Here is a 23,652-nt window from a genome sequence, read left to right on the forward strand (position 1 = left end):
GCTTTGAGTGCGTCAGTATTGAACTGTTATTCTAGAACTTGCTTGATTATGCATGTCGAGACCACACCATTTGATTTGATATATCAAGATGATTAAGGCACTTAGGATTAACCCACTCATGCCATGAAAACCCTACCTCCACGATTAACCCCTAGTAAACCCCCTTGAGCCCAACAAACCAATTCTTGTATTACCCTTAATATTAACTTTTAACCCATTATTGTTGAAATCTCCTAAATTAATCCCTATTTTTGTTGAGATTTGAGTTGAATGGATTTTCTAGCTATGTTTCGTTCCTGATATTTAGTCTATATTATTTAACTTGTTCTTAAAAAAAAACACAACTATGTATGCATATCTGTAATTTCATATTCTGAGAGAAGCTCTGTTGTACGCAAGTGAAGATTAACTCTTTTTCTAGTTAGGCAACTTTTCAATTCAATCTCGATTCTAACCCTTTCTATCAGCTTGTGACCACACCCCATAACCAAGCCTCGTTACAACCCTCTAAAGACTTTTTGATTGATGTACATCTTAAAATTAAAGTGGTGGAGACTTGATTTTCATACAAGCCTATGGTAATGACTTTCCATTATTGACTATTGAGTGCTTCCTTTATTGTCCTTAAAACACCTCGAGTGATTTGAGTGAATCTTTAGTGAGGATGTAAAACTCTGTGATATTTTGAATTAAAGGTAATTACTTAGATGAGGGAAGACATTTATATTTTCGGGATAAATGCTCAACTAGGAATGATTGAAACTTTTATGTTCTTTTAGTTAAATTCTCAATGTATGATTACCTATGGATTAATTTCAGATATTATTGATAGAAATTATAAGTTGAGAAGGATTTATTCTGATTACGAGTTGAGAATTTTACTTGAGGACAAGCAAATGCTTAAGTGTGGGGGTATTTGATAAACCGTAAATTATACATATTTTTACCCTATGTTTAATGCATTTTATAGATGATTTCTCATTAGAATTGGTGAATTCGATGCTCCTAATGCTTTAATTTCATGTTTTGTACTCAGGAGAGCACTAAGAGTCAAAAGAAGCTAAAAACGAGCCAAAAAGGGACAAAACGGACCAAATCGAGAGGATGACATGGCTTAAACCTTGCCACACGGGCAGCTCACACGCCCGTGTCTTTCGAGGGTGTCGACCAAGGCTTTCACGATTCACACGGCCTAGCAATTGACCCACACGGCCGTGTGCAATTTAACGGATCGAACACGGCCTAGCAATTACGTCACCCGGTCGTGTCACACCGGCGTGTCCCTATTGAGCCCAAGTTAAGTCTAATTCGAAAAAGGCCACATTGGAGGGTTTCTAGGCATTCCAAAGCCTATAAATACGCAGTAGATGAGGAGAAAAAGGGAGATGGAGAAGAGGGGTAAGGAATTACCCCAAGGAAGCCGATTGATCCATCTCAGAAGCCGGATTCATCATCAAGACTAAAGATCTCTCCTCAATTCCCGTTCAGGAGTTTTAGGTTTTCTTTATGTTTTGTATTCTTTATTCTTTTGAGATTTTTTCTTATTTAGTTATGAACTAAATCCCCTAAATACCTAAGGGGAATGAAACCTAAGACGAATCTTGTTATTATTTTCTGAATTATATGATAAATATTTAACTTGATCTTAATTATGTGTTCTTAATTCTTGTTTTGATATCCCAGGATAGTGATTCAAGACACGCTCTTATTCAGAGGAGAATAGACTCTGTCTAAGAGTACATTTTCCATAGTTAAGCGGAGTTGATTGCGCACCTAGAAATAGGGTGACAGGATTTTGCCGGATTAGGGTGAAACCTAATAAGGGGATCCATAGATCGAGTTAATACAACCCTAGAGTGTTAATTAGTGAAAAGTCTCGGTTATTCAATCTAGGGATTAGACATTATTAGTCTTGAATAGGGATAATTACATAACTTTGGGATCTCGAAAAACTCGGGCTTACCCTCAAAGTACACGGGCGTGGCCCTAAGCCGTGTGACCCTTCCCTATATAAACAAACCACTATTCATCTTCTTCCTCCTTTCAAAAACCTAGCCGAAATCTACCCTCCCCCAACCCCTAATCTCTATTCCGGCCACCATTGCCAGATTCTCACTTTCCCAACCCCCAAACCACCCTCAAATCCAGTCGCCTTGTATTAATCCCCATTTCCCCCTCCATATACCTTCCATTTTCCCACCACACAGCTTCCTCTCTGAGTCACACGCCCGTGCTCGTCACCACACGCCCGTGCACCGCCTTACAACAGCCTTTGGTTCACTTTCTCAACCTTATTTTTCCAATTTGTGTTGCTACATTAGTATTCTACATACTTTGCATAGATATTGTTACTATTACAAATATGGTTTAGACAAGTTAGGAATTTGCTTTAGAATTTTCTATATTTGACTTGTTTAAGCTACTAAATAGCATATACTAATTTTAGGCCTATTGCTTAACTACTGATGTATCTTGGATTCTATCAATGCTCATGTATTTTCAGGTATATTATGTAGTCATCAAGAGGCAAGAAGGCCGCGGTCCCTTCCTCAAAGAGACGTAGGGGACCGGGTACTTCCTCAGTACGTGCTACAGCCGAAGTTTGGCACCCGTTCCTTGAATTTTTACAAGCTTTGCAGGAGGAGCTATTTCAGATACTACGCGCACGATCTATCACCACAGGTCGCTGCATCAACTGGGCTGTCGTAGAGCAAGTCCAGCTCGCTGATGCCATCAACGCCCTCCTGTCTACAGACCCATGGGAACGGTTCTTCGCTATTATCGAGCCCACTTATTTAAAGCTAACTTTAGGATTATGCTCTACTTTTCATTTACAGGTGGTGATGACGAACAATGATGACCCAAGCACCATTCACTTCCGATTAGGCAGTCTAGTTCGTGCGATGAGTGTCCCAGAGTTTGGAGTTGCTCTAGGCCTTTACAGCGATGAGTTTATGGAGGAGGAGGACATGAATGCACTACCACGTAATATCCATATCTCCCCTTCCTTGTGCTGGAAGGCTTTGGCACCACTCTTTTCCACCTACGACCCCAGCCGCTTGAAGGCCTCAGCTCTCCCCTTCCCTACGATGTCTCTATGCCATATTGGCACACACCTTGACCGGAAGGAGAGAGAGCACCGGCATCATCAACACCCACGACGCCTACTATTTATGGTGCATGGTGAATGCACACGTGACTGACTTGGCTTACTTCATTGCTTTCGCCATTTGCCATCAGACTAAGCGGCATAGGAAGGGAGTGATCTCCATCGACCCCTAAGTGATGTGCCTTGCCAGACACTTTGGCCTCCTCAACACCGCGGCCCAGTCATCAGCGCTTACCCTGATAGGTCAGATGTCCCCACAGGACATCACGACTATGTTACATATAAGGATGATCGAGCGTCGACGTGAGACCGATCCTCCTCAATACCGTCTCTCACATGCCATTGATGAGGAGGATCTTGAGGAGATCCCTGATAATGTTCCCCACAGCACGAGGAGCCTTCCACCGCGCCACCTAAGGAACGACCAGTTCATGCGGCTGCGTCATTGGCACATCTTTCCGACTGACTCGCCCACTTTGAGCAGTATTGCACTACGCAGTTCGAGACGATTCACGAGCGAGATCGGTGACGGGACCGATAGATGGACGATATGCAGGCCATGATGCAGCAGCTGTGCCAGCACTTTCACATCGCCACTCCAGCACCACCACCTGAGGGCCCCACAGACGAGGATCATTGAATCCTCCTATTTTTTTATTTATTCTTATTTTTATTTTATTTTATTTTATTTTATTTTTATTTTTCTTTTGATTTTTATTTTCATTTCAATTTTATTATTTTATTTCGAAAGACATATCTATATTAGTAAATTTTACTTTTTTCCATTTTCTGGTATTTCTAACAAGTAATTCCACTACGTCTCTTCCACACCAACTCTTAATAAGCTCTTCATGATTCTACAGACTTCCAAGCAAAGCTGCTAGGAATATTTTACGGAATAGGGAAACAAAAGGGAAACAATACCTCACGAGTGCCATGTTCAACGACCCAATTTCTTTATCTAACCAAGAACAATGGCAACTACCACTTTCCCCGAACACTCCATCCTTAGAATCAAGCTCCACATCCATATAACTGGGAGTTTCACCTCCTTTCCTCTTATAATTTTCTTTATTTTGAATAATCTATCTCTGTACATTGAGGGCAATGTACATCTTAAGTGTGTGGGGGGTGAACATGAAACCTAACTTTTTGCATTATTCTCAAATCCCTGAATTTGGTCTTGTGCTTAAGTGATTTTCTCATAATATTGATAGAATGAATTCTGATTGATTTATAATTATTGTTGATATGCCGTAAATTAGACCAAGGGAATTATGCATGATTATTTGATTATAGGACCTTAAAGAATCGAGCATGATAAGTTGATATTTTGAGAAATAAAATTTTTAGACTATTTCTCCTAAATTGAGGTATTATCTTGAAATCCTAAGTATACAGAAATGACATCAAAAACCCAAATTTTTGAGTGTGTCAACATTGAACTGTTATTCTAGAACTTGCTTCGATTATATATGTCGAGATCACACTATGATTTGATATACTGAGATGATAAAGGCACTTAGGATTTAACCCATTTACTCCATAAAAAGCCTTTCCACATAATTAAACCCTTATCGAACCCCCTTTGAGCCTACTAACCTTTTTCTTTATTGATTAACCCTTATCATTAACCCATTAACCTATTATTGTTGAAATCCTCTTACTTAATTTACCTTTTTATCGAGATTAAATTTAATATTATTACCTCACTATGTTCCCATTTTTTGTTACTGAATCATGAAGTATGATTTCTGTATTGTATTGACTTGATTTGTTCTTAAAAAAATGTAATTCTTAGTAAGCTAAAGTTCTCATGAACTCATGTAAAATAGTTCTAGATATTTGTTTGTGATTCAGTAATTAAGTTTTTGATAGTGGGGTAACATATTGAAATTATCTCGATTCTAACCCCTGTTCTTTAGCTTGTATCCATACCTGTAACCTAAACCCCATTACAACCATGCAAAGACCTTTTGATTAGTGTATCATATCATTTACAAGTGGTGGAGATTTGATTTTTATGAAAGCTTATGGTAATAACTTTTCATGTTAGACAATCGAGTGCTTAATCTGGAACCTTAAACACTTTGAGTGATTTGAGTCAATCTTTAGTAAGGATGTCATATCTTGTATATTTAGGACTAAAGTTGATTACTTAGAGGAAGGAGATTACCTATGATTTTTATTATCAAAATATCCGATTTAGATTGTTTGAGGCTTTTAATGCCCCTATAGTTAAATTCTTATTGTATAATTTTCCATGGAATAGTTTGTAACATTATCAATATTGATCATGTGATTGAAAAGAATGAATTCTAGCAGTAAATGAGAGTTTTGCTTGAGGACAAGCAAATGCTTAAGTGTGGGGGTATTTGATAAACGTTAAATTATACATAGTTTTACTCCAAATACTTAGCATTTTATGGATGTTTACTACTATATTTGTGGATTTTGGTGCTCTTAATCTGGTTATTTCATGTTTTTTACTCAGGAGAGCACCAAGAGTCAAAAGGAGCCAAAAACAAGCTAAAAAGGGACAAAATGGACCAAATCGAGAAGATTACACGGCCTAAGCCTTGCCACACGGGCATCTCACATGCTCGTGGCCTTGGGGGTGTCGACCAAGGTTTACACGATTCAAACGGCCTGCTCATTGAGCCCACACGACTGTGGCAATTTAACGGATCGAACACGGCCTGGTAATTACGTCACACGGCCGTGGCACACGAGCGTGTCCCTTTTTCAAAGAGTTGTATTTTACACGGAAAAGGGTACTTAGGGAGGAAGAAAGCCAATCCAAAGCCTATATAAACACCCTAAGTATGACCCAGAGGGGAGGCCTCTTCTAGAACTTTTCTGGAATACAGAACCACATGCCAGGAATTACTTGAAGGAAGCCAGACGATCTATCCCAAAAGCCGAAGCTACTCCAAGACTGAAGATCTCTCTCAGAATTCCTTCAAAGGTTTTAGAGTTTTCTTTATATTTTTTTATTTTTATACTTTTGAGATGTACTCTTATTTTATTATGAACTAAACCCCTTAGATACCTAAGGGGGATAAAACCTATGATGGATCTTGTTATTATTATCTGAACTGTATGATAAATACTTGATTTGTTCTTAATGCTTGAGTTAATATTTTGGGTATTAATTCATGATTTGATGTGCTTATTCAGAGGAGGAATAGACCCTGCCTAAGAGTAGATTTGGCATAATTAAGCAGAGTTGATCGAACGCCTAGAAATAGGGTTACGAGATTTTGCCGGATCAGGGTGAAACATAATATGGGAGTCCATAGAGTGATTTATTGCTTCCCTAGGGGTTTTAATTAAGAAAGAAATTTCGATTAATTCAACTGACGATTAGACGTTATTAGTCTCGAAAGGATAATAACATAGGTTAGGGAGTCTCACGGATCAAGTCAAGTGCTGGATTCCTCCTTCGGTGTTGTCTTCATCAATTGCTTCTCTTTAAGCCTTTTTTCAAATTTTCTCTTCACTTTAATTAAATTAGTTAATTAGTTTAATAAACAAATCCTTTTATTCGTAGGCTAGATAATAAAAAGATAGTTATTACTGGTACTTTTGGTTCCCTTGGGTACGATATCCCGGTCTTGCCGTTACTATACTATTGTTCGATAGGTGCGCTTGCCTTTTCGTCGTAATAATAGTTAGTCTAGGTTTGATCTTCATTATAAATATTTATTACTTGTTACGAATCACACGATCACATTATGAACTCGATCAAGTTCTGGTGGTAAAGCTAACTGATAAGCAACCAGTCCAATTATTTCTATAATCTCATATGGTCCAATGAACCGTGGACTTAGTTTTCCTTTATGACCAAACTGGAGAACTTCCTTCCAAGGTGACACTTTCAAGACTACTTTTTCACCGACTTGAAATTCTATTTCTTTTCACTTCAAATCAATAGGAATTTTGAAGATCAGAGGCTGCTTTCAAACTGTCTCAAATTACTTTCACTTTTTTTAGTCTCTTGGAACAAGTTAACTCAATGTAACTTTTTCTCACTAAGTTTTTTCCAGTACAATGGAGTTCTACATTTACGACCATACAAGGCTTCATACAGTTCCATTTTAATACTAGACTGATAACTGTTATTATAAGCAAATTCAACCAAAGGAAAATACCTTTCCCAGTTACTTTCAAACTCAAGTATACAACACCGAAGCATATCTTTCAAGATCTGTATTACCCATTCAGATTGACCATCTGTCTGGGATGAAATACAGTGCTAAAGTGTACTGAGCACCCAGAGCTTTTTGTAATTTGCTCAAGAAATAAGATGTAAACTGAGGATCTCTATCTGAAATAATAGAGACAAGCACTCCATGCAATTTGAAAATCTTAGAACCATATAATTCAGCCAATCTGTCTAAGGAATAATCCATACATACCAGAATAAAGTGTGCAGACTTTGTCAACCGATCAACAATTACCCAAATGGCATCTTTCTTCTTTAGAGATAGGGGTAGCCCCAATACAAAATCCATAGTAATTCTTTCCCATTTCTATTCTGGTATAGTAACTGGCTGTAACAGTCCAGAAGGAAATTGATGTTCAACTTTTACTTGCTGACATATCAAACACTTAGATATGAACTCCAAAATATCTCGTTCCATTCCAGGCTACTAGTACATCTTTTTCAGATCATTGTACATTTTATTACTAGAAGGATGAATAGATATGTTACCATTGTGAGCTTTATTCAAAATCTTCTGTACTAGTTCTGAACTTTTCGGTTTACGTACTCTGCCTTTGAATAATAAATAACCATCAGTCCTGATTTGAAATTCTGAGTCAGAAGTCGATTCACTTTGTACTCGTTTTGCTTGCAACTTACTATCATTTTTCTGAGCTTCAGAGATCTGTAGCAAAAACATTGGCCTAGCTTTTAACTCAGCTATGATTGAACCATCATTAGACAATTACAATCGGGTGTTCATTGCTAGCAAAGTATACATGGATTTTCTACTCAAAGCATCCGCTACCACATTGGCTTTTCCTGGGTGGTAGTTAATAACAAGATCATAATCTTTCAATAACTCAAGCCATTTGCACTATCTCAATTTCAAATCTTTCTATGACATCAAATATTTCAGACTTTTATGATTGGTGAATATGTGACATTTTTCACCAAATAAGTAATGTCGCCAGATTTTCAATGCAAATACTATGGCTGCCAATTTGAGATCGTGTGTCGGGTAGTTCTTTTCATGTGGCTTTAGCTGTTGAGAAGCACAGGATACTACTTTACCATCTTGCATCAAAACACAACCTAAACCATTCAATGACGCATCACTGTAAACAATAAATTCCTTACCCGATTCTGGTTGAACTAACACTGTTGCTTCTGTCAATAAAGCTTTCAATCTGTCAAAAATTTGTTGGTATTTATCAGTCCACTCAAACTTTACATCTTTCTGTAGTAAATGATTCATCGAAGAAGCTATTATTGAAAAACTTTTTCAAATCTCTGATAATAACCAACTAGTCCCAGAAAACTTCAGACTTCAGACACATTCTTCGGTGGCTTCCAATTAACAATGGCTGAAATCTTATTCGGATCTACCCTAACACCTTTAGTAGATACTATATGCCCAAGAAAACTAGCTTTCCGTAGCCAAAATTCACATTTACTGAATTTGACATAAAATTGTTTCCCTTGCAGAGTTTGCAACACTATTCTCAAATGTTCATCATGTTAATTTTCATATCGGGAATAAACCAAAATATCATCTATAAATACCACCACAAATGTATCCAAATATAGGCTGAAAATTATGTTCATCAGATCCATAAACACTGTAGGTGCATTTTTCAAGCGGAATGGCATCACAAGAAACTCATAGTGCCCAAACCTAGTTCTAAAAGCTGTCTTTGGCACATCTGATTGTTTTGCCCCTAGTTGATAGTAACCAGAACAGATATCAATCTTTGAAAATATAGTGGCACATTTTAACTGGTTAAAAAAATCATTGATTCGAGGCGATGGATACTTATTATTTATTTTAACTTTGTTGAGCTATCTATAATCAATGCACAGCCTCAACGATCCATCCTTCTTCTTTAATAGAACTGGAGTACCCCAAGGTGAGAAACTAGGTCGAGAAAAACCTCTGTCAATCAATTCTTGCAACTGTACTTTCAGCTCTTTCAATTCAGTAGAAGCCATTCTGTAAGGTGCTATAGGTATAGGTGTTGTACCTAGAACAAGATTTATAGAGAATTGCATTTCTCTATCCAGTGGTAAACTAGGTAATTCTTTTGGGAATACATCAAGAAATTCACATACAACGGGCATTGACTGAATTTTGACTCAGACACTTTAGTATCCAACACATATGCAAGATAAGCGTCATAACCTTTTTTGACATATTTTTTATGGAGATACTGCTAAAATCACATTAGGTAATCTATCCAGTTTATCAGATTCAATATGGAATAATTCACCATTCTCACATTTTAATATAATCTATTTCTGCTTACTATTCACCACTACATCATATTGGGTTAACCAATCCATTCCCAAGATCACATCAAATTCATCAAATGGTAATAACATCAAGTCAGTCGAAAAGCAATAACCTTTTACCATTAATGGACAGTTCTTACAGACTTTATCCACCAAAACACACTTGCCTAGGGGGTTTGAAACTTTAATCACAAATTCAGTGAATTCAACAGGTAAATTTTTAACTATCACTAAGTTCGTCATATGTATGAATGTGTGGAACCAGGATATATCAGTATATTAATATCAGTTTGAAGTAGAGAAAATGTACCAGTAATGACGTTTGGTGCAGAGGCATATTTTCTTACACGAATAGCATGTCCTTGCAGGTGCTCGTGCCTCGGATCTAACTGTTGTATCCTTGGTAGTACCTCAACTACCACTAATATTGTCGGGATGACGGGGTGGTCTGCCCTTTGAGACAGGATTACTTGGCTTTGGAGCTGGTTCTATCTCTTTTTCAACTCTTTCTGGACAATCTCTAAGAAAATGGTCAAGTGAACCACATCCAAAATAGGCTCCACTTCTAGACTGACATTCCCCATGATGAAATTTGTTAAAATGTTTACATTTCGGTTTGGGATTACCAACACTACCCACACCGGTCACAGACGGAGATGAAGACCTCGGGTTAGAACGTTGAGAGCCTCGCTCTCTTCCAAAATATCTGATAGAGGTGGTAACATGATCATAATACTTCTTGAACTTCTTAGAAGAAAATGATTGTGAGTTACTCATGGTTCTTTTTCTGGAAACTCGAGACTCTCTTTCAGCTTGTCTTTTTTCCTTACTCAATTCCTCAGCTTTGTGTGCTCTATCAGGTAACACCGCAAATTCCCTTATTTCGAGAATACAAATCAATAACTTGATATCTTCATTTAAACCCCCTTCAAATTTTTTACACGTTTCAAACTCTGTTAGAATCTATTCTCTGGCATATTTGCTCAACCGAACAAATTCTCGTTCATATTCAGACACGAGCATATTCCCTTGTTCGAGCTCTAAAAATTCTTTCTTTTTTTGATTCATGAATCTCTGACTCACATACTTCTTCCTGAATTCAACCTAGAAGAATTCCCATGTGACATTCTCCCTCGGTACTACTGAAGTTATGGTATTCCTCCAATGACAAGTTGTATCTTTCAGTAGAGATACTGCACATTTCAGACATTCAGCAGGTGTACAGGATAATTCATCAAAAAGCCTGATAGTATTTTCTAGCCAAAACTCAACCCTTTCCAGATCGTCATCTGCGGTAGCTCTAAATTCTTCTGCCTCATGCTTACGAATTTTATTTATCGGAGGCTTACCAATTCTAACAGATTCAGCGCCCTGTGGTACCTTAGAAATCAGTTGGGGAGTAGGTGGGGAAGGTCATTGTACAACAGGGTTTGTTCTCAGATACTGGGTAAACCATTCATTCATCATTTGAAAGAAGGCTTGTTTTGCCTCTTCATTTTGGCCATCAAACACTGGCCTTTCACTACAAGATACAGACTCAACTCTTTGAACTAAAGCTGAAGTATTGCTCTCAGCTTCCTCGGATCCAGCTCTAGCTCAGTTGGATGACATTACTATATGAAAAACATGTTTAAAATGATTAGGAGTCATCACACTATCACAACTTATATAATGGCATGTATAGCTAAAATCGTGTTTGCTACGTCAAATCTGAGAATCGACTAAACCGTAGCTCTGATACCAAAAAATGTAACACCCCTAACCCGTACCAATCGTTAGAACAGGGTTTAAGAGTATTACCAGAACATTCAAAATATTTTATAGATAATTCTTATAAATTTATTATTAATTTACTGAGATCATTGAAAACATCCCTTAATTGGACCCTCAAGGTCCAATACGAGCATTAGAATCAAGTTGGGACTTAATCAAAAACTCATAAAATTTTTTGCGACATTTCAAAAATTTTCCAAAGTTGCAAGGCTCACGCGCCCTTCTGGTCTAGGGACACGCTCGTGTGGTCAGGTCGTTTATTACATACGCCCTTGTCCCTAACCCCTGTAACTCTCTGACTTTTAAGGCATGAAGGAATTGAAGTCACGCAGCCAAGTCATAAGCCTGTGTGCTAGGCTGTGTGGCGAATTTAATTTTCAAAATTTAGGTGCAGTTTTCACACGGCCATGTAACACGCTCGTGTCCAAGGCCGTGTCAACCACATGGCTGAGACACGCACCCGGTGTCTCTGCCCGTGTGCCCAATTGTTTCTTAGTTTTAATATGTAGGGGACACACGGCCTGACCACATGCCCATGGGATAAGCCGTGTGTCACACACGGCCAAAAAACACGCCCGTATGTCTACCATTGTGGACAAAATAAGGCCATTTCCTACCCTCATTTGTCACCCAAAACTCACTATTTTTCTACACCAAAACATACAAACACATTCCAACCATTTCAAGCATTCAAATTAAGATATTTTCATCATTCAACATGACATATCATCACATGCAATCATGTTTACAATATTACCTTAGATTTACTAGGCATTAACATAATTTGATCACATGTACTTAACATATCTGTAACAACACAGTTTAGACCCTATTCGGGATAGTGGTTTCGGGACCACCAATCCAAGTTAAAAAATATTTTAATATTATTTGTGGTGTCTACAGCATGTTAATTTATATGTGTGAAAATTTCGTGTGAAAATTTTATCGTTTGTGTGCTTGATTTAGTTAAAAGGACTAAATTGCGTAAAATGTAAAAGTGGCTGGCTAATTGTTAAAGTGCTACATTGCTATTGTTTTTATAATGTGGAGTCCTTAAGATGAAATTTCACCCTTGGAACCATGCATGGATGATATTGGACTTGATATATGTTGTTTGGTTATTAAATTAAAAAGGTTAATATGGTAAAAATGCAAATTAATAATGATATAATAAAATAAAAATTAAAAAAAGGCATGCATTTTGTGTTCATCTTAGCCGAAAGTCAAAAGAAAAAGAAAAGAAAAAAGAGTTCTTAGGTTCGGTCTTGTCCAAGTCCAATTAAGGTATGTATTTAGCTCGTTTTTGATAATTTTTACGTTTTTGAGATCGTTGCTTCGTGTTTTAGCTAGCCCATGCTTGAATTTGTGAATTTGATGATGTATTCATGAATGTTCACTGTTGATAGCTTGATGAATTTTGTGTTTGATGATGAAAAATAAATATATGTTGTTAGATTGTTAAATTTAATTAAGTGATTTTTAGTAAAAATGCCTATTTAGGATTAAATTGCAAATTTTGTAAATTTTGGGGTTAAAATGTGAAATAAATGAAATAAATGGGTTACTAGGGACCTTAGTGAAATTTGGCCAAGCATTGGTGTGGTCAAATTTTGAATATTTTGTGTTTTGTGAAATAGGAACTAAATTGTGAAAAATATGAAATGTCAGGGGCAAAAGTGTAATTTGCCCATTTATGTGGTTTTGGATTAATTTGAATGAATGTGAGATTAAATAAGTCAAATTTATATTAATTTAGATCAAGAAAATAGGAAATCAGAATTGGATCAGGGGAAACTAAAGTTGTCGAATAGTCGTCTCGGTTCATTCGTCTTCTTCCGAGGTAAGTCATAAGTAAATAAATGTCGTTAAATTTGATTGTCTATATTTTAATAGTGTTGAATTGAATTATTACTTGTGTATATGTATATGTTGAATTGAATTAAGCATGGAAGCAATATTTGCAAGCTTGAATCGATCAAGTTACGACATCCAAAAGCCCCGTATGAACCTTAAGAATAGTTAGGATACATATGTCATGACATAGGATTCCGGTATGTGATTTTGTATAAGACCATGTCTAGGACGTTGGCCTCGATTTTTGATTTACGTGTAAGACCATGTCTCAGACATTGGCATCATATATGAGTTCATGTAAGACCCTATCTGGGACAGTGGCATCGAATGTGATTACATGTAAGACCACGTCTGGGACATTGGCATTGTACGAGCTTTTTAACTATTCGAGTATCCTTATTAATTCCAAATGGTTCAACAGGCAATATTGAGTAATGATTGAATGTGAAATCAAGCTAAGAGGTCAGGTATGTGCTAAGTTAAATGATTGGGAAAATAAGGTAAGTGTGTACTTGTGATATATATCTGAAATATGCATTATAAAAGTGAGATTTATATATGTTTATGAGTATATGTATATTCGACCATTGATATTAAAATGTTAATGATTATGAGATATGTATGATTTTGTAAGTATGGTACATGTACATTTGGTTAAGATTTGTTTAGTTCGATCTAGTTAAATTGAATTATGGATGTCATTAAAATGAATTATTTTCTTATGTCTTACTAAGCTATTTAAGCTTATTGTGTGAGTTTTTATTCTTTGTTTTATAGATTCTTGAAAGCTGGTTACGAGCTCGGGGATCGTCAAGGAAATCTGTCACACTATCGATCGTTATTATGGCATTACAAAAGTTTAAAACTATGACTTATGGCATGTATAGGCTAGCCTTTGTGTTAGTTGGTTTTGGATTTGTATATTTATATAAAGCCATGCGAAAATGGCTAGAAATGATGCTTATGATTATGTAGTTTTGATTATGATATATGTTCATGTGGGAAATTAGGTTTCATGGTACTTGTATGTGGTGTAATTGGTATATAAATCAGTTTGGAAATTGTTTAAAATGTGCTTGTCTATTCGGCTATGTGATGATTATAATCAACTTTGTGATTCGGTATTGATGGTTTAAATTATTTAGTCAAGTGTTTTGTAAAATGTTAATTTTGAATTTGTTGTATTGGTCATGTGTGGACTAGGTTAGGCTTTAATAATTTGATTAAAGAATGTGGTTATTTTGATTCGATTTGAAATAGTATGTTGGTATTGGTGATTCGGTTAGAAATGATGAATAATGTGTGAGCATATTCAGCTAAGGTAGTGGACATGTGAAATGGGTGTAATTTTAGTTGTTATTTGTGCTCAAGAGGGTTTAAATTAATGTGGAGTTATGCATATAATTTCATGATGAGTGAAGAGGTATAATTCATCTTATTGTAAAGATTGTTTATGTGTAAAATATATGTGTTTACTATGCAGTGATAATAATTTAATTTAGGTTATTATGCTAGCAGAATAGTTCATGAGGTGAATATATAGATATATGTGGTTTGGCTTGATTATTAAATTTGTAAATTGAGTATACTTTGATTTGTAATATGTGCTTTAAAATGGTTTATATTAATTAGTTAAAATGAGTACATGACTTTGATGTCTGAAAAATTTATATTTGATTATTTGGTGAGGTTGTTTATACCAAATGTGTTTTGTTTTATATGTCATGTGATATTGCATAATAAGTATAATATGCACATGTATTGGAATAAAATGTTTGATAGTCAGTTTTTGAAAATGTTTGTTTTGATATATGTACGATATATGTCATATAATAATATAGACTTAAATAATGTAGTAATATGTGATGGATGTGAATATTGTAGTACTATGATTAGAAATTTGAATTGGATAAGTGCATTGATGTGGTTAATTTGCGAAGCATGAAATGTAATGAATACCTGTTTAAGCTGTGTTTTGTCAAATAATGCCTCGTAACTCTACTATGGCGACGGATACGGGTTAGAGGTGTTACAATAACACATTTGAATATATATATTAATAACCTATTTAATCATACCAAAATAAGCCATTACTAGCCATTCCAATGGTTAGGTCACAAAACAATTATCAAGCTACTAATGGTCAAGTTGTCCTATACATGTCATTATACCAAAATGATTTTACTAAATATACCCAAAATGACTAGTTGATAGTGTGACGATGCTCCAATAATCTTCCAACCTTCGTGAGCTTCTGAACACTATCAAAAAGGGAAAAACAAACGGAGTAAGCATTACATGCTTAGTAAGTTCGCATAATGAAAACTAAACTTACCAATCTCGTTTATTAAATCTAAGCATACAATAACAAGTTTTCCATCCATTTGGCTAAATTGCCTAAACACATGCATCCAATCAAACATGTTAGTCATAAATTTTACATATACATCAAGAAGAATAGATGAACTCATCATGCAATACTCTTTCAAAACATTATCATTTCATCTCATAATTCTCATGTTATGTCTAGAGTTATATGTCTGTTGAATCATTGAAATTCCGATGGATGCTCAAGTAGTACACTCGAGGTGTATGATTCCATAATCCATCAATTCTTATTCAATAAAACCCATTAGGGCACTTAATCAAGGAACACACTTTCGAGCAACATATCGTATAACAAGATTACCAGTCCAGGCTAAATCCTTTATATAATGCATGCTCAAAGAGTTCAATTAGGGTTACCAGTCTAGGCTAAACCCTAGTCATAACGTATACTTGAGAGGTATTATATTAGGATTACCCATCTGGGATAAATCCTTTACATAATAAGGTTGATAGGATTACTCGTTAGAGCTAAATCCCGTTCGCAACAAATGTAAGACCTTATTCGTTTCAGGAAAGCGCAATATTCATCGGAATTCAATATTCAATCCGGACTTAACCCCTTTTTCACCATATCAAGCATGTATTAGTTCTCTCATTATAGCATTCAAGTAATGTACATAAATAAAAGTCACATTCCATTCAATACAACATTCAATTAAACATATCACATGCCTGATTAAGTTACAAGAACTTACCTCGATACTTGTTCGCGTTAGAAATCTACTAATTCGAAACCTTTTCTTTTCCTCAATCTAACCTCAAATTAATATTGTTTGAATCTATATATATAAATTTAATCATCAATTTCACACATTTCATATTTAAATGGACTCAATTTACGTCTTAGGTAAAATTACCTTTTTGCCCTTAACTTTTCCATAAATTCTAATTTCATCCCTAGGCTCGGAAAATGAAAGTTGTGCAATTTACTTCCTATTCCAAGCCTAACCAAAATCCCATTACAAATTCTACAGCACTTGTATTCATAAAAATTTAGAATTTTTGTCTTCAATTTCACAAGTTTACATTTTAGTCCCTAAATCATGTTTCCATCAAAAATCACTTTGTAAAGGTTGTTTATCTATCAACAACCTTTCATTGTCTACCATAAATTTCTAATTTTCAGCATATACATACTTGACCCATTTTCCATACTTTGATAAATTTTCAAATTAATCCCTCAAATAGAGAGATTAAGCTATTCCGGTTTCAAAAATATCAAAATTACTAAAAGCAAGACAAGAAAACTTACCCAATTAGGCCTTGAAAGTTTCTCTCTCTCTCCTAGGGTTTCTAGGTGTTTTTAGGTTGAAGATGATGAGAAAGTAAGATGATATTTTTCTTTTCATCTTTTAATTAATTTCATATTTTACAATTTCCAATTTAGTCCTTGCCCTTTTTCTATAATTCCATGGATGAGTCACCAAGATTCTACATAATGGTCTAATTACCATATAAGGATCTCTAGATTTGAATTCCATAGATATTTAATCCTTACAGCTACTAGAATTCAACTTTCGCATTTTATGCGATTTAGTCCTTCTCGTAATTAAACACTTAATCGATGAAATTTTAGTATCAAAATTTTCACACGACATGTCTATTATAATAAGAACCATATAATGAAATAAAAATAAACCTTATTTTCGGATCAGATTTGTGGTCCCGAAACCACTGTTCCGATTTCACTGAAAAATGGGCTATTAAAAGCAGTAAGTGTAGGCTTGTAAATGGTTGTTTTTGCAGAGTAGAACATGGATTTGATTAGTGCACCAATTGATGTAGACTCTGAGCCTTTATTTCATAGTATAGAAATTGAGATAGGTGATTTAAGCTAACGGAAAAGGAGTAGTAAAGAGACGGGTGGGTTTGGTGGATCTAATTATGTTAGTGGTATAAGGGGTAATGATAATATAATTGAGTCACAAGTTTAGAGAATGATGAGAAGATGGTCTCTAGTGGTACAGAGGAGTTAGAGGGTGGGCCTGATAATGAGGATAAAGAGATAAAAGGGATTAGAGAAAAATATAGGGAAAAATATAAAGCTTTTAAAGGAAAAAAAAAAGAGAATTGTTATGGTAGATGGCCTTTAACTTGAACTAAATTTTGAAGACCTCACTAGTGAAATTAAGAGGAAGAAAATAAATAGTAGGAAAGTAAATGATATAGAAGCATATTTTGATAGGTCTGGTGGAGATGAAGTTGAGTATTTAGGATCTTCTGAGTTGGGTAGTTATGAAACTGATTCAGATGGTGAGTTAGCTTGTATGAAAAGGAAAGATTTCTTATTTGATACATCAGTCACAATATTTAAATTCCAGCTTGGAATGAGTTTTACTAATAGTTCTCAATTCAAGAATGCTTTAGCAGCTTATACTGTAGCTAAGAGATTTGATATTAACTACATTAGGAATGAGAAGTTTAAGACAAGAGCTAAGTGCAAATCTGATGGTTGTCCTTTTCTTATATATGTTGCTAAGGATAATATTGATGGATTTTTCAAGACTATGACATTTGTGAATGAGCACCAATGTCCTATGACATTTCAAAATAGTTAAGCCAACTACAAGTTTGTTGGAAGGCATTTTCTTAGCATACTGAGAGTGTTACCTCCATTAAAGCTAGTTCAGATGCAAATGTTTGCAAAATAGGAGTTGAAGGTAGACTTGCAAATAAGTGTATGTGGTATAGGTAGGGCATGGGCCTTAAAACAAATTAAAGGTAGAGTGAAGTCTGAGTTTAGTCATTTGTATGATTATGCTTTTACTTTAAGAAAGACAGACCCAATGGCCAATATGAAGCTAATGTTTAAGCGACCTACGATTAATCACACTCCAAAATTTAAGAGAATGTATGTTTGATTTACAACCTTGAAAAATGGGTTTAAGCAATTTTTTAGGCTTGTTATATGTTCAGATGGATGTTTCTCAAAAGGGTCGTACAAAAGTGAGATTTTATCAATTGTCGGTAGAGATGGGCATGATCAAATATACCCTATCGCATAGGTTGTTGTTGAGGTAGATGTTGAGTGGGAATATGATATGCGAATTGTGCAAGTATACACATCGAATCAAGTAATAAAGTGATAAGTGAGTATCATTCCCACGAGGATTGGATGAGTGCTCTTTGTCTAAGTTAGCATAATTGAACATAAAAGGTAAATGTATCGAATGATGTTTAATGAAATTAAAATGGGATTAACACATTAGAAGCGAGAGTAGTGAAGTAGACTAGTAAAGATTACCATTGCAACAAATCACCCAAGAGTACTAAAGACTTTAGCAAGGTTGTAATATTGGTCATGAAGGCTGGGTTTAGTAAGGGATCTGTTCTAACTTGTGAATAATGTCGTGGAAAAACTATGGCAAACATACTGCTCAAGTGGGTACTAATGTGGTTTACCTCTATTGAAAGCAAGACTTAAGGTTATTCACCCCTAAGGCACTATATTTTTATAAGCTAAGGTTAGCAACTACTACTAAAGCTCAACCCTCTAAATCGTATAAGGTGAGGCTCTATGTCTAGAGTTTACATGAGTATTTCACTCAACACTCACTTATATTACGCAACCTTGATCCAGGGAACATAATCATGCAGGTGTCAAGCTATCTTAAGACTTATTGAGCATTTATCAACAGTGTCTTAAGCATTTAAAAAAATGACCATTGTCTAAAGCAGTACTATATAGGCATAATTGTAAAAAACACCCTCAACGTTTGGGGGCTTTTGGTTTTGTGCCCTTAACCTTTTTATTTTTTGATTGACACCCTCAACGTTACGATTTTTTCAAAAATCAGCCCACTTTTAACGGTTAACATGAGTTGACCGTTAATCAAACAGTTGATCAACAGAGTAGCCCATGTGGCATGCCACATAAGCATATGACGTCATAGATGACGTCATCTATTTAACAAAAAATTTTCTCTCATTTTCTCTTTTGCCAAATACCACTTTTTTTCTTTAAAACATATGGTTGCTACCATTTTTTTTCTCTCATTTTCTCTCTGGCTAGAAACCATTTTTCTTCTTCAAAACATATGGTTGGCTTATTTCATCTACAAGAATCTCAAATAAAATGAGCAAACTTTAGAGTTCAACCCTTATTCCTTAAATAAACTTGTTCTTTCTCAAAATAAAACCCGAAACCAACAAAAAAAATTACAAAACCTAGAAACCTTAAAGATGAAAAAGATAAAATTTCAAAAACACCCAATTATGGACAACTAGTTAATATGAATAAAAAGGAAAGAAAAGAGAGAGAGACCCAATTTTCTAAAAGGGAGAGAGAGTTAATACTAATAGATATTTTATTGGCAAGGTGGATAAGATCGGAGAATCCAGAATCGCTATTGCTACTACACCAAGAATCGACATCAGCGTTTCCAGCGTTATTTTCCAAAAAAATCACTAACCATTAAAGCCAAATCATGTTCACTTTCATGGCTAAACCCCCACAAATTAGTATTGTTATTATTACTATTATTCTGATGATCCTCGGGAGATATCCATAGGCTGCACTCCATCTCCAAAACAAACCACCGGCGTAGGATTAGAATTTCCCCAGTCCCTCCTACCAATTTACACCAAGCATCGCGTTCCTGTAATCTAAATGAAGGGCAGGGTGAGGGTGTGTTTTCTTGTGGGAGATGATGGAGGGACGGGGAAAGAAAGAAAGATGATGGAAGGACGCAATAACAAGAAATCAAGTTGTTATTATTTTTATTACCAAAGTAATATGATTGGCCAAAAGGAAACAAAAGTTGAAATTACCAAATGATATGCATCTAGCAACCGTGCTTTTATTTTATGAGCTTTTAATAATGGAGCATAAGACCCCATATGCATGGTTGGAATCAATAGTTAGGGGGGAAGACAGAAAGAGGGAAGAAGAAAAAAAATGGAAATAAAATGAAAAAAAAGTTAAAAAGATGATGTCATATATGACGTCGTAAGCTTATGTGGCATGCCACATGGGCTACTATGTTAACCAACAGTATGATTAACAGTCAACTCACGGTGACTGTAAAAATGAGCTGATTTTTGAAAAAATTGTAACGTTGAAGGTGCCAATAAAAAAATAAAAGGTTAAGGGTACAAAACTAAAAGCCCCCAAACGTTGAGAGCTTTTTTTACAATTATGCCTAATATAAACCATCTTAATCCATAAACATTAATCAAAATTAAAACATCATCCAAAGCAAACCCTAGCTATATTAAGTTAGCTCATTGTTGGGCTACAAAAATTCAAAAACTGAATCCTCAATATACCAAATATTACTTTGGAGTGGAAGAATTGAAACAAAATGCAGAGGAAGAAATCTGGGTTAAAAACTACAATCCCACCTGACTTAGCATCTTATTCCTGAATTTTTAGGTGAATATTCTCCATTCCACATGCATGTGAGGGACCAAGCGCTGAGTGTTCTCATTATTGATTGGGTGTTTGTCATTTTTTCACCAACATTGCCATGGCAACCTCTCATAATGCCTCGATAAACCTCTATCCTCTTCTATCCTTCTCCCTTAAACCTGCCATTCAGCCAAACAAGACATTTCCAAAAGCAATTAAAATTGAATATGCAATAAAGTAATCACCATCTCAAGTTCTTAGATGCACCGCTTGATTAACTAGAATGATCATGCAATTACCTAAAATGAAGCTAATTTTCCTTAAGTACAAGCAATTAATTAAGTCTAAGAGTATGAATTATAACTCTTTTCAAAAGTTATCAGTAGATAACAGGGAAACATGGTGTGATTTGATAAATGCCAAATGTAACATGTTTTAGCTCATTCTTAATGTATTTTTGGATGTTTATTCGATGTAAAATGGTGAATTTTATGCTCCTAATCCTTTAAATTTATGTTTTTATACTTAGGAGAGCATTAGGGAGTAAAAAGAGTGAAAAACGACTAAAAATCAGACTGTGTGAGCCACATGGGCTACCAAATGGCCATGTGCCAGACTGTGTGGATTTCATGAATTGCACTTAGAAAATGCGGAAAAAATGTAATTTTTAGGTTTTTGGGGCATCCTAAGAGATATATATACCAAATATAAGAAAAGAGGAGGAAGCCATTAGATAATATTGAAGAAAACAACTCGAAAAACACCATTGAAGCCGACTCTGAAGTAGATTTTTATCAATATTGAATATCTCCTTTTGGTTTCTTTGAAGTTTATTATGGGTTTTCGTGTTTCTTGTGGTTATACTATCTTTGAGATGTTTTTATTTGCAATTATGAACTAATTTTCTTATTACCTAGAGAGATAAACCTTAGGATGGATTCTGTTATTTAATTTCTATTTTTTATGCAATAAATACTTGGATCTTGTTCTTAATTATGTATCTTTCATTCTTGGTTTAATATTTCTAGACTATTAATCCATGTTTGGTGTGCTTGAATTAGAGGGGGAATAGACATTGTTTAAGAGTAGATCTAGCATAATTGAGTGGAGTTGCATGCAATCCTAGAAATAGGACGACATAAATCTACCAGATTAGAGTCAAATCTAATTAGGGGATCCATACATCGAGTTAATGCGATAATAGGGGTTTTAATTAGAAAGAAATTTTAATTAATCAACCTAGAGTCAGTTGCTTTTACTCTCGAAAGAGATATTAGCATTATTTAGTGATTTCTACGTATCAAGATACTAAGTAAAGAAATTGCATAATTTAGATTGATAATAATAGATGAAATCTAGGTGAAGATTGATAATGACAGATGAAATCTAGGTGAATTCTTTCCTGGGTATTGTTTCGCTTCTTGGTTATTTACTCGATTATTTTCCTGATTTGTTTTTTTTCGTGTTTGTAGTTAATTAATTTAGTTAATTTTAGTTTTAATCAATCACTCCAATATATCGGTTAAATAATAGAAAGACGGTAATTACTATTACTTTTAGTACTCATGGGAATGATATGTTTTCTCATCATAGCCATACTATTAGTTGATAACTGCACTTGCCTTTGCCAAAATTTTAGTTGGTTTACGAGTACATCATGTTTTTGGCACCATTGTTGGGGACTGAAATATTAGGAAAACTTTATTTCTATTAATTTAACCATTTTTTATTTTTATTTTAAAATTTTTATTTTTAATTTAATTTTTATATTCTAATTTTTTTCTTTTGTTTTCTTCTGGCAGGTTCTTTTGATTTATGACCAGAGGAAACTCATTGGATCCATTACTTTTTGACAGTGAGATTGAAAAACTACTCACAGAAATCATAAAGAGGTTAGAGAAACAAGGCAATGTCAACAGAATATAGTAGATGATCAAGAGGAAAATGATATTACTGTGGAGATGGGTGATAATCAAAATAATCAGCTACTTCCTGCACATCCTGCTTCTCAAACTATATATGAATATGCTAAGCCCATTATGATTGAGGGTGAATCGGGTATTGTCAGACCAACTGTTAATGCAAATAATTTTGATATCAAGCCGAACATAATTCAAATGGCGCAACAATATGTTTAGTTTGATGGTTTGCATGATGAAGATCTGATTTGCGACATTTTTAAGATTAATGGTGCTACTAATGATGTCATACGCTTACATTTGTTCCCATTCTTGTTGAGAAGCAAGGTAAAAACTGTGGTTAAATTCATTGTCATGAGGTTCTACCACTACTTGGGTGCAAATGACTAAATTTTTTTATTAAAATATTTTTCATCGGCAAAAACAACTAAGTTGAGAAACATCTCTTCTTTTGTTCAGTTTGATATTGAAACTCTTTACGATACATGGGAGAGATTTAAGGATTTATTGAGAAGTTGTCCTCACCATAGACTACCTTTATGGCTTCAAGTTCAAACTTTTTATAATGGTTTGAACCCTTCAACTAGATAGATGATTCATGCAGCAGCTAAAGGAACATTGAACAAAAAAACACCTAAGGCAGTTGAAGAATTTATTGAGGAGATGGCACTGAATAATTATCAGTGGAAAGTTATGAGAGTCAAACCTATTAATGTAGCCAGAGCTTTTGATATTGATGTTGTTTCTATGTTGGCAGATC

The 23,652-nt window shown here is 35.0% G+C and overlaps 1 non-coding gene across 1 annotated transcript; it reads right to left on the reverse strand.

Annotated features, from left to right (window-relative positions):
• Positions 1-23,321: 23,321 nt before the first annotated feature.
• Positions 23,322-23,425, reverse strand: LOC121213402 (small nucleolar RNA R71). Its single transcript, XR_005908784.1, has one exon. It is a non-coding gene; the product is annotated as a small nucleolar RNA R71 (small nucleolar RNA).
• Between the last annotated feature and the right edge of the window lie 227 nt (positions 23,426-23,652).

The sequence above is a fragment of the Gossypium hirsutum genome, chromosome A13 (assembly GCF_007990345.1).
Source record: "Gossypium hirsutum isolate 1008001.06 chromosome A13, Gossypium_hirsutum_v2.1, whole genome shotgun sequence".
NCBI classification, from domain to species: Eukaryota; Viridiplantae; Streptophyta; class Magnoliopsida; order Malvales; family Malvaceae; genus Gossypium; species Gossypium hirsutum.